We start from the raw sequence: 11,972 nt of genomic DNA, 5'->3' as shown, positions 1-11,972 counted from the left end.
GTGGGAGTGGATGCTGGTTTAAAGCTAAACATGGGAGGAACACCATGCGATTAAAGTAAGGTTTAGCCACTAATAATGAATTTTTTAATAAGGTCAAAAAGGCTGTTCATTTAATTTAGATTTGTCTGATATGGGGTTGGTTTGTGGTAATCTTGCTTTTGCCTATAAAGATAGGGATGAAAAGCATAGATTAGACACCTATGGGTAGGCTTTGTTTTTTTAGAAGAGAATTTTAAAAAAATAACAAAAATAAAAAGGAGTTCATTGGATCTACAAAAATCTTGTCCTTGATCTTGCTGTCTTGCTAATTTTTGAATCTACCTATGCCCATGACAAGATGCCACACCATCAAAAATATTGATTAATTTACCTTTTCATTTTTCCAGATCCATTTTCTTTTTGGAAGTATAATTCACAGAAAATAGGGTTCATTGTTCAAGATTTTCGAACCCCTAAAAACAATATATTAATCTTTACTTTGTAAGAAATTATTATATTTATATTAAAATTAAAATTACAGTGAAATGGGTTGATTAATTTTTTTTCTAAAAATTGAATTTCTAACTCCAAGAGCTCCATGCCTCGACCCAACAGAGCATTTGGGTCACTGAGGCTAAACCTTTACTTATTGCGCACAAGGAACCCCCTCACTTTGAGGTCTTTTTTTTTTTTTTCTAAACTTTACTCTTGTGACCAACTGCCATGCGGAATGATACGATGGATAATAAAGAACAAAAACAAAAATAGACAAAGTTATGAGACATTATAAAAGTTTAGATCTTGTAAGATTCATAAAATTTGGCAATGGGCAAAGTAAAAGAATGTAAATATTCAATATTTATAATTTATTAGAGATGAAAGTTGGATCTTTGACATCTAGGGATGAAATTCTGCAGTGGAGGTACTACTTGTTTCTAGTTCTATCTTTACACTTTGGATGTAGGTAGCACATGATGGAGCATATATGAATGTACTTATGCCCTATTTTTCCATTTGAGACACATAATATAGGCTACTTTAATTGGTAAGCATGGGTATTAGGTTGTAGCAAAATCATAATTCCATATAAAACCACTTATTATTTATAGTACATTCTAATTGAATTTAATGAATCTTGATTTTAATATATTTGAGGTCATATTTGATCTTATGATATCATACCAATATTTACACAGAAAAATGCAACTACAAGGCTGGAGATTTGACCCTATAAAGTTTGCGTCAAGTTAAAGAACTATAGACCGGCTTTCTCACATCGAGTAAGAGTTAGTCTCTATAGGTACGAATCAAGTCACGTCCATTTTTAGTCTCATAGTGATTCCCAACATCAAATATACTATCTACAAATATCACCAAATAGTTGAATATAGAAGAGTGTAATATATTTTTTCATATAAAAGTACCACATCTTCACTATTAGTTATAATTTTTGACATTGTGATAAGCTAAGAAAAATAAGTCAATATCATAAATTTGTAAATTGTACATTCACAAGCAATTTTGTAATAAGAAACCGCAGTACAACATATATTCATGTTAATGCTCATAAATCCATCCATTGTATTTTTTTTCCTAACATTTGGGGGCCTGCAGGACAGTTAATAGAGATAGATTTATCTTCTCTATTCATCTCTAAGGCAAGAGCAGAACAATATATAATATATATGTTGGGTTGTAGCTTGAAGAGCCGACTCTAGCATGCTGCCCTTTATCATCCTGCAATCGGACTGTAGCGTTGATCTTTACACAAGTATAAGGAAATAAAGTTGTGCTTTTACTATTAATAATTATAATTATTGGCATAGTGGTAAGCACTCGATAGTACAATATATAAACATTTTTCATATATACAATTTTTAATTTAACCTCTTCTAACTTGCAAGCTAGTATATAGTATATATGACCATTATATTCTCCATATATACGATTTTTAAATTGAACTCTACTAAACTGCAAGCTAGTATATAGTATATAGTATATAGTATATATGGCCATTCTCCATTATCATCTGTCTCTCTCACTCACTCACATTTTTTTTTTTAAAAATGTTTGTTGCTAATTCTCTCTCATCCTGGCCATGTTAGCAGGATACTATTTAAAGGATGCTATTATAGCTTCAAGTCCATTTCATACTATTTAAAGTTTCCATTTCTTGTTGTCTATAGGGCCACACTTCACATCAAATACCATCCATCAAAGTACGTATATTATTATATTATTATTTTTAAAAAATTCAGTATTTACAATTTACGAAATAAAAATATATCACCATATATTGATAAGAATTTGATTTGAAGAAAAATTTGGCAAGAAATTCAGAACACTAACAAAATCCTTTGATTTTAGACAAATTTAGATTGGGTACCAATATATTGTATTCTTTTAGTTAGACTATAAGAATATGCCGCTATATACATACTGGAACAATTGTAAGATGGTAAAACTGAATTGGACGATAGCCTGGAAGGCGGCCGAGTCTAGCATTCTGCAATTGAAATGTGGTACTATAAAGTTACTGGTACTTAATTTGACAATTAATATTAGAACGGGTTGCGTATTCGAAGCAGGAGCTAAGAGGAAGGGGGTCGGGGATTGTTGGGTGTCAAGGTTGCATATTTGAAGCAGGAATTAGAAAAGGATTGTTGGGCAACAACTTGGAGGACTAAATCCTGCAGTATAACATATTGCTAAGTTTGTAATTGAACTGCACATTTATATATTATATATGCTCAGTCAGAAAAGAATAATATAAATCTTTTTACACAAAAAAAATTAGAAATAAGAGATGCACTCATACAAATAAATTTTAAAAAAAAATGTGAGGATGTGATGTATATAATATATAATCGTTGGTTCAAAGTTTCCATCAAGTTGGCGATGAGGAAATGGGGGCAATAGCGACCCGACTGTTGAGGTGCTCCAACATATAGGGACGCCATAATTGCACCTCCGTTGGCTTTTCCTATCTTTGCCCCAATTTAGTTACAAGGTTTCTCCATATGCTCCCAAAATCATTGGCTTACACATCAATCCTTATAAAAGCCTATCTTTTCCTCACATGCCCATGTTTTTTTTTTCTTTTCTTTTATTTTTACTTCGTTCCTACCACACAATAGCATCATTCAATTCATTCATTCATGTTGCGTTGTACCACCTAACATCACATACATATACATACATCCTGGGATTCCATTCCTTTCTGTAATTATATTGTTGCCGTAAGCTAGGGTAATTGGAAGCTAGCTAGCTGCAGGATCATCAAAACACTTAGGGTGTGTTTGGTTGGTGGGTTTAGGCATAAGGAATGAGTATGAAAGTGATTGTTTGTGTTTGGTTGATAGGTTTTGTGAATGTTACTATGGGTTTGGAATACCCCATTAATGACAAAACCCATACCCTTATTAAATAAGGGTTTCATCTCCCTTCCTCCTTTTTTCCTCAACTATTAATAATCATTCCATTCCATCCACTTACCAAACATGTTAAATACTTTCACCAAAACCCATTACCATTACCAAGTATTTGATACCCATTCCGATTCCGATTCCCATGTGCAAACCAAACGCACCCTTAATCTGCAACTCTTTGTAAATAAACACTTAGCCTGTCCCAATTGTTCATTTAATATAAGTTAGTTTGTTCAACAAATTAAAGGGCTTTCTGGAAGGATTAGTGTTGGGCGGAGGCTAATAAAGGGTCAAGTCCAGCAATTAGTGACTAAGAGATTATTGGATGGAGGTCTGAAGAGCCAAGTCCAACACTCTACCTAGCTAGAGTGGCTGACAACTTTAGTTGTTGTTTTCTTTGTTAACGTAATTTTTTATTTTTTATTCTTACTTATAATGTGCCCACCTTCACCAGAAAAAATGTCTATTCGATCAATTTGTTCATTTAAGCAATCATTCAATTTATAATTTATAAAATACAAAATTATATTCTTTTCAAATATAGAATTATATAACTCATACAAGCTAAGCAAATATATTCAATGGGGCCTTAACTCGATCTTAACCTCTAAGATGTAGGAATTTTTCATTAGCTGTTGATTGAACAGATCAGTTGTTTCATATAAGTGATGGCGGAGAATTACGAGGTTAATGGCTTTTTCACTACCTTCATTTATGATTGTAGGTACCTAATTTTAGGTTTTGAGAAGGTGACGTTCTCCCATGTGATGAGGGAAGGTAATAAATGTGTTGATTTCTTCGCAAATCTTGGTCAGGCTAAAGAAGCGGGTATACAACAATCTTAAAGGTACCACCCAAAGACATCATGGGGCTTCTTTCGACCAATGCCAGCGGTGCAAGGTTTAGAAAAACACATTAATGCCTGCCTTGGGCAGGGCGGTTTTACAAAAAAAAAAATGTGTTACTTCATTATTAAAAATATCCTTTAATTAGTACTAATTTAGAATAAAATGATTATGTATTCAATATTTCTATTTATGACGGGAAAAATCAAAATTATACCACTTAATCATCAGTTCTAAAAATTGTATTAAATTTTCAATTATAAATCCATATTTCTGTTGAACAAAGGGTGTAATATATACTGAAGGTAGTGCCTGTTGAGTCATTTTTTTTTAAAAAAAATTATTTTTCTAATATTCATTATTTTTTATTCTTTAACCAACAAGAATAGCTCCTCCATGGTGTAATTAAGTCTGGGAACACTATTCCTATCAGAACCGAAATGATGATTCAGTGAAATTCAATGAGATATAAATTCGTTTAAATGAATTTAAAATATCATTTCGTGAACTAAATGTGCCATAAAATAAATTTTAAACAAATCAAGCTAGTCACATTATATTCAGTTGTTGGGATAGCCTGGCCAATTATTGTTGGGTGGTTAATCAGTTAATGTTTCATATTTGCATTCATAGGCTTTCTTGTAAAGATACATCACCAATAATTGATTTATTAATACATAAGATTATGAATAGCCCAAGCTCCCATCAATGGTGCATGTGCATCCCTGTTCAGTCTCAAAATTTGAAGTTGATAGCTCTCCCACTACAAGAAAATGGTTTAAAGACAAACCATTGCTTGTATGTTGGCAAACCAGCAGGGATAGATATACTTCAGTAACACAACTGCTCATTATTAGGAACACCTACACACAAACATATATGCAAGGAATATAATTAATGTATCTGATCTCAAAGGATATCTCCAGCCAAGTTGTTCAAACAACTGATTTGATAATATAATCACAATGTTTCAAGTTCAACTCTATCTGTTGGAACTGAGCTGTCTATTGACCTTCTTGGTTTGACCCGGGCCACAAGGTGAGTTTCACCCAAAGTTCACTTTCAGGTAATAGTTGAGACTTTTCCGTAAATTAAAGTTCTGTACCACTAGGGTATGAATGAAATAAGATAAATCTTTTCTCTCTTAAGCTAAATCTTTTCTCTCTTTTCCAAATAAAGAAAAGCAGCTCCCATCCCAGCCTCCAAATTTAAAAAGATGGAAAAAACTGGCATACATAGAATATATATAAATAAATAAATGTATTAACACATATATAGAGAGTATTGGATGGTTATATTGATCACTTAGTCTATTACTAGTAACTAAATTTAAACAAAATTTAACACTCTCGGATCATATAACACATTATAATTTAATTTAATTTCTTAAACACATGCATGCATTTCTTATATATAGACACAAATTAAATTAAAATGCACAAAATACCATAAAAATTAAGTTCACTTACAAGAGGCTCCCCTAAGAATTTAATATGTTGGACATTCAGTGTTGGAGACTGATACTTGCCCTGCACAGTTTCTGTTTCCCAGGATGGCAAATACACTCAACTATGGATGAATTCAGATGGGTGCAATGGCGGAGATTAGTTTTACTCGCTTTTTACAGGAGACATTATTCTCATTTGAACCCATTCATATATTAACATACGAACACACACATATATAGACACACACTAGTTCATACTCACATTTTCTAATCAGGTTTGACAAAAACTTTTCAAAAACTCTTATAAGCTGGATTTTTTTCAACTTAATTAATAAAAACACTTTAAAAATTATTATTATTTAACTTAATTACTCATTAACATAACCATTTTGAGTATATAAATATATGAAATTTATCTCCTTTCACCCCATTAGAAAGTATCCTATCCAAAATTTCTATTCACAAATCATTTTAGAGATTTTTCTAACACAATTTTCCCCACATGTATACCTAGAAAAATATTAATTGGAAATTTAAGGCAAATGCATCAATTTCTCAGTTATACAATATAAAAAAAAATAAAAACTAATTACCACAAGACCATTATTATTGTTATTATTGTTGTTGTAATTATTATTATTATTATTATTATTATTATTATTATTATTATTTGTGATTCTTATTATTGTATTGAAGAGCATGCAAAAGCCGATAGATCTGATTTTGAAAAAGTGAAAACAAGCTGAGGTATAGGTTTGGTTGGTTGCTGGCATTTTAGACATACTCCTATGGACTTATTATATGTTAAGAATAATATAATGTTGCACAAAAAATAAAATAATAATTACGTAGTACACAATATGGAAAAAGCATTTTTAGATTGTAAATTATTTGTAAATAATGCAACAAAAGTAGTATATCCTTTCTAAAGTTCACTGACACCCATCCCTTATTGTCTGGCATATATAATCAATCCACATTATCCAGTGGACCCGCCCATATATACATTACCTACCAATCACCAATTGCTATACCATGTAACAAAATTCATATTGCATTCTGAGCTATTATACAAAATTTTTGTACCTTTATTTAATACATTATGTATTAACAATTAACAGTTTCTGTACATGTGAACAAATAACTTGATAATTGCTGACACATAATATAATAGATACAAGTACAAAAACTATTAACTGTATATAGATATACATAATATGACAACTACAGACACAGAATTTAAAAGTTATTTTTGGACCAGAATCTACAATGCAAGGTAGATCCTGGTCCATGGTATAATTTGCCTCCAATTAATGACACCTCATTTATATATTTATTTCATATTCTCTATAAGATAGAATATTCTATATAATAAATAATATTCCAATCCAAATTGAGTTTAGTGTAACTTCAACAACAAACAATGATAATGAGAGATATAATCACAACAAACATTACCACTGCATAAAGACTTTGAGAATAAATTTCGCAATTTTATTTTATTATGAAATATTTTAATTAAAAAAATGAATTTGAAATGTATTGGACAGAATTGAAGTTCAAATTTATATGGTGGCACATAATTAATGGGGTGGGTGGGTGGTGGGGATGGTAAAAGGCACAAACTTTTGATTCACATAGTAACAAAATTTAACCTTTTTCACTGAAATGTATGAGATCAGAGAGGAAGTAAAAAACAAAAGGCAAAACAGGACTGAAACATCAACTAGTTTTTATTGCAAAGAGGAAAGTAAGGAATCTTCTCTACCACATCTCTCAGTTACATTTTCACCACTCTGATATGATATGATTCATCATCATCAGTATCAAATTTACAAAATTATTCACTCCAAAAGTCAATACAGCCCAAGCCAGTGAAAAATTCATTGTAAAAAGTAAAAAGTAAAAAAAAAAAAAAAACATAGCAAGACTACATGGAGTCCCAGACAACCAATCCCAGAAATCAGATCCAAAACTTTCAAAAAGTTTCCTCATTATACTCCAAGGAATCAAGAAAACAAGATTTTCATGAAATTTTTCAAGAAAACAAAACTGGGAAGATGTTTCGAGAATAGAATTACCTTTGTAAGGAGCCTTTTGAGGTTTAGGAAGAAAAATCGTCAATTTCCAACCACTCTTTCCGAGGAGTGGAACCTCAGCTCAGAGATGTTGAGCACAGAACAACGAAGAAAAACATAGGAACATAAGTCCTAAAATTGGCATGTTTTCCCACAGCTTTCTTGGACTTCAATGCAGAAATGAATGATCTCTTCTCCCTCATAACCAAAGCCAAGAGACCAGCATTCAGCTGAAGAAGTTCAAGAAAGCTGTGGAAAAGCATGACAGGACTTGATGGTTGAAACTACTGAACCTTCAATAAGCTCCCTAATCTATTCACATCTCACATGTATGTATGTGTGCCTTTATATACACATCATATCAAATAATTCCCAATTTTTTTTTATGAGCCCAGAATAATGTGAGCCTGTCTACTTACATATATGCCAGAGACAGTAAAGTTTGGCTCTCTTTTTTTTCTTTTTTTTTTTGACTGATCAGTGGAGGTAGCTAGAGAGTGAAGTAGTGAAACCATATATGCCCATACAAAATTAAATTACCTTAAGAAAAAAAAATAATAATGGACCACACTAGCACACATACAAGCTGTGAGAGGGTGCAGCTTTATAGATGGAGGGATGGGAGAAGTAGGGTTCAATTGTTGCCCACATAATGCCATGCTTGCTTTATTTGTGAGTGCGCAGTAAGGTAGCTACGCCAACGTACATTGGGTCATAAATCTGAATAAAAACAAGCTCCATTTTAATTTTTCATACCCCACTCTTTTTATTTTTGCCCACCATCAATATATTCCCGCCCTACCATTATAATTCTTAGCTCAATCAATACACCATGCACCCATATCATCAATATACTATACTATACTATACTATACTATACTATACGTCTATCAATAATGATACCCCCCACTATACATAAAAGTTAAAATAATACAACTCGCTTTCGGCAAGACTTGAAATTTTACAATTTGACAAATTATATCTACTTTAGGTTTTATATTGGAGGGGTAAATTTAGTATCATGTCATCAGAAATACGATGTTGACTGTTACACTAGCATTAGTAAAATAAAACTATCTTCCCTATAGGATTGCATACCACTCTTTTAAATCAGATCATGTGGTGATCTACACATATAGAGGATATCTCTATCACAAATATATATGCATCAAACATAAATTTAATAAGTCGACATACAATTATTAATTCAATGATAATGAAAAACACAATTGAACTGAAGGATAAACAATTGTGTTAAAAGCAATAAAATAATTAAGAACAATATCTCATCCTAAAAGTTTATCATAAATTCATGTCTAAGAGTGTAGCCTCTAAACATTGAGGCAAAAACAAAAGAAATCAAATAAACGACGGAAGAATTCAAGAAAACATAGAAAAAATCCCTTTAATCTGCGAAGAAAATCCAAGCTTTCTCAAGGTTTAAAAATGTCTCTTAGAGCGTGATTGAAGTCTCAAAAGTGTCTTAAATTGTCACCTTGAAGTTTATGGTTGAAAAGTCCCATAAAAGAATACATTTGCATAGATACCTAGAATTGCATTGATTCTATGCATCATGAGCTGTTGTTCGAGCAACTACCTAGAATTACATGGATGATTATTTGGTCTTGATGAAACCAAATTGTGTAGCAAGGATTAACAACCTTGTCCTTGGCATCAGAATATTGTGTTGGTGCAGTAAGTATACCGTCGATATATGTCACAAGATCTAGTCCAATGAGTGTAGATTGGACTGTCGTTCTCTATAAAGGAAATTTGGAGGTGGTGACCATTGAGCAACAGTTATACCATGGACTCGAGTCCACCTTGCATCACAATTTATATACGGAATGTTCACAATTTACATACTGAATGTTCACATTTTAAATTGTGAATATTCAATATGTAAATTATGAACATTAAGTTGTGAATATTCAGTATATAAATTTTAAACATTCAATAGTTCTTTTCAAAAAAAAATAATATGTAAATTGTGTATTTTGGATAGGAGTTTACAGAATAATTTGCCAGCATTGAGTTGGATAATAGTTGTCTCAACAGTTATGGCCATGTTGGAAAGGGATAAGATGGAAAAATTGGTTTTACTCATTTAAGAGTAAAATGGTTCTATATACCATGAAGAATATAAGCCGGAAGGTGATATTTATTGATACAAAGAAGCCAAATATATACAAAGAAATAAGAGAGAAACTAGTAAAGTAGTTTCACAATTAGACTAAGGGGATGTATTCCACCAAGACTTTTAATTTATAGACTTTTAAAGAGTTTTAAAATGATACAAAAACATTTACTTGGCGCTTGGTTGGAGGGAATTGCAACAATTGCAATTCCCTCAATTTCATGAAATTAGAATCACATGACCCCTCTTAGGATTTTAATTTCGTGGATTTTAGAAAGAAAAAAAGATAATCCTAAGACAAAATTACCCATTCTTTTTTTAACCTAAAATTTATGCTTGACCTTCACTTCTTGATTATAAGCGTGTATTATTCTTCGACTATTCTTCGAGTATTGTCAACAGAGAACGTCGTTCCTAAGCAATAATCATTCTAGGCCAATCTTAATCAAGTATGTTTCTTATATGAATATATGAAAAAAATTAGCCTGATTTAGACACAAAAAAATCTATAGAGAAAGTTGAAAAGTCTAGAGTGGGAGGCTTAGATTTCAACTATTTATATTTGTAAAGAATTGGTCTATAGAAATCCTATTCTGATAGGGTATAAAAGTTAATATATTTTTGAATACTAGTAGATTTTTAAACACTCTATAAAAGTCTGAATGAATCAAATACGACAGACTTTTAAAGAGTCTTTAAAAGTATAGATCAAATACCACCAAACTTTTAAAGTCTTTAACAGTTTATAAAAGTTTTGATTCAATATACACTTAAATCAAATACATTAAAATGCACCTACAACTCTGCAAGACATATTCTAGAGGAAGACACTGCTTGTTACTCCTTAATACACTTGAAAGTGTACACTGAGAGTAATCTTGCTCTTGTGTAATAATATGTAAATCACACTGGAAATATAAATCACATTAGGAAGATTGTGTGACGAATCTGACTAAGAGGGGTTAGGAAAAATAATTATCATTCTTATTATGTTGGGACATCTAAAAAATTGGTCAATTTTCATAAACACAATAACATTTATATTGGGATAATATTTTCTAGGCTGAAAGAATATATAATAAGAGATGTGGAAGATTCAATATCTTTATCTGACAAAGCCAAATAAAACCATATGCAGAAAATAAAAAGAAAAATAAATAAAAGAAGGAAAATGGTAAAAGTATCCCATCCCCATCACATGTGGCCATGTGGGCTTATGATCGATCATATTCTTCATAAATTCTGTTGGGAACAAATTAAATGGTATGGGGTGTTTATGGTCCCCCAGAATTTTATTTTCCTCCAAAATCATCTCTCCTATATTAGAGTACCCCCCCCCCCACCCCCACCCCCGCGCGCGCATGAAAAAGAATTAAAGATTTTGAAATTTAAAATTTGGCATATAAGTGTTATTATTGTGTCTTTATTTAATATATAAAAATAGTAATAAAATTTTGAACTTTTATTCTTGTTTTCTTTAACAAAAAAATAAAATAAAATTGGAGATTCTTGTCGATTTTGTGTTAGCATCATGCTATTGAACTATAGTGTTAGTTGCTACAAATATATATTTAGGTACAAGAATTATATTCCACTCACCCAACCACTCTTATCGATGTCGTGTGATACCACATAAATAATTATTATCTTATATATTTATAATTATATTATTTTGTTATATATGCTTTTTTCTATAACCAAGTACGTTTAAATATTAAAATATTATAATTATTTTGTGTGGTTTCACATAAGATTTATTTATATGGTATATGTTTTAATTATTTCTTTTTTATCCTTATAGTGTTGGTAGTTTATAATTTAATTTTTTTTATAATTAAGGAAATTACTTTCTAATATTTCTAAATTGATAGGATATATAATAATAAATGTTACAAGTTGAAAGATAGGTTGCTAGTGTTACTTTAATGTTATGTGTCATAGGTTTAACTCTTATGAGCAGTATTTTCAATATTTTTATGTTAAATGAGTGATGAGATAGTCACATAATTGCCAACTCATCTTCACGTAAGTAGACTTCATGGTTTAACTAATGCTATT

At 31.1% G+C, this 11,972-nt stretch overlaps 1 long non-coding RNA gene across 1 annotated transcript; it reads right to left on the bottom strand.

Moving 5' to 3' along the window:
* Window positions 1-4,767: 4,767 nt before the first annotated feature.
* LOC116014139 lies at window positions 4,768-8,313 on the bottom strand. The gene is made up of 2 exons (XR_004097348.1): window positions 7,781-8,313; window positions 4,768-5,115 (listed from the first exon to the last, which is right to left on the bottom strand). It is a non-coding gene; the product is annotated as an uncharacterized LOC116014139 (long non-coding RNA).
* Between the last annotated feature and the right edge of the window lie 3,659 nt (window positions 8,314-11,972).

This window comes from Ipomoea triloba, chromosome 3 (assembly GCF_003576645.1).
Source record: "Ipomoea triloba cultivar NCNSP0323 chromosome 3, ASM357664v1".
Classification (NCBI taxonomy): domain Eukaryota; kingdom Viridiplantae; phylum Streptophyta; class Magnoliopsida; order Solanales; family Convolvulaceae; genus Ipomoea; species Ipomoea triloba.
Note: the sequence above shows the minus strand (reverse complement) of the source record. Positions and strands in the feature narration are given on the sequence as shown.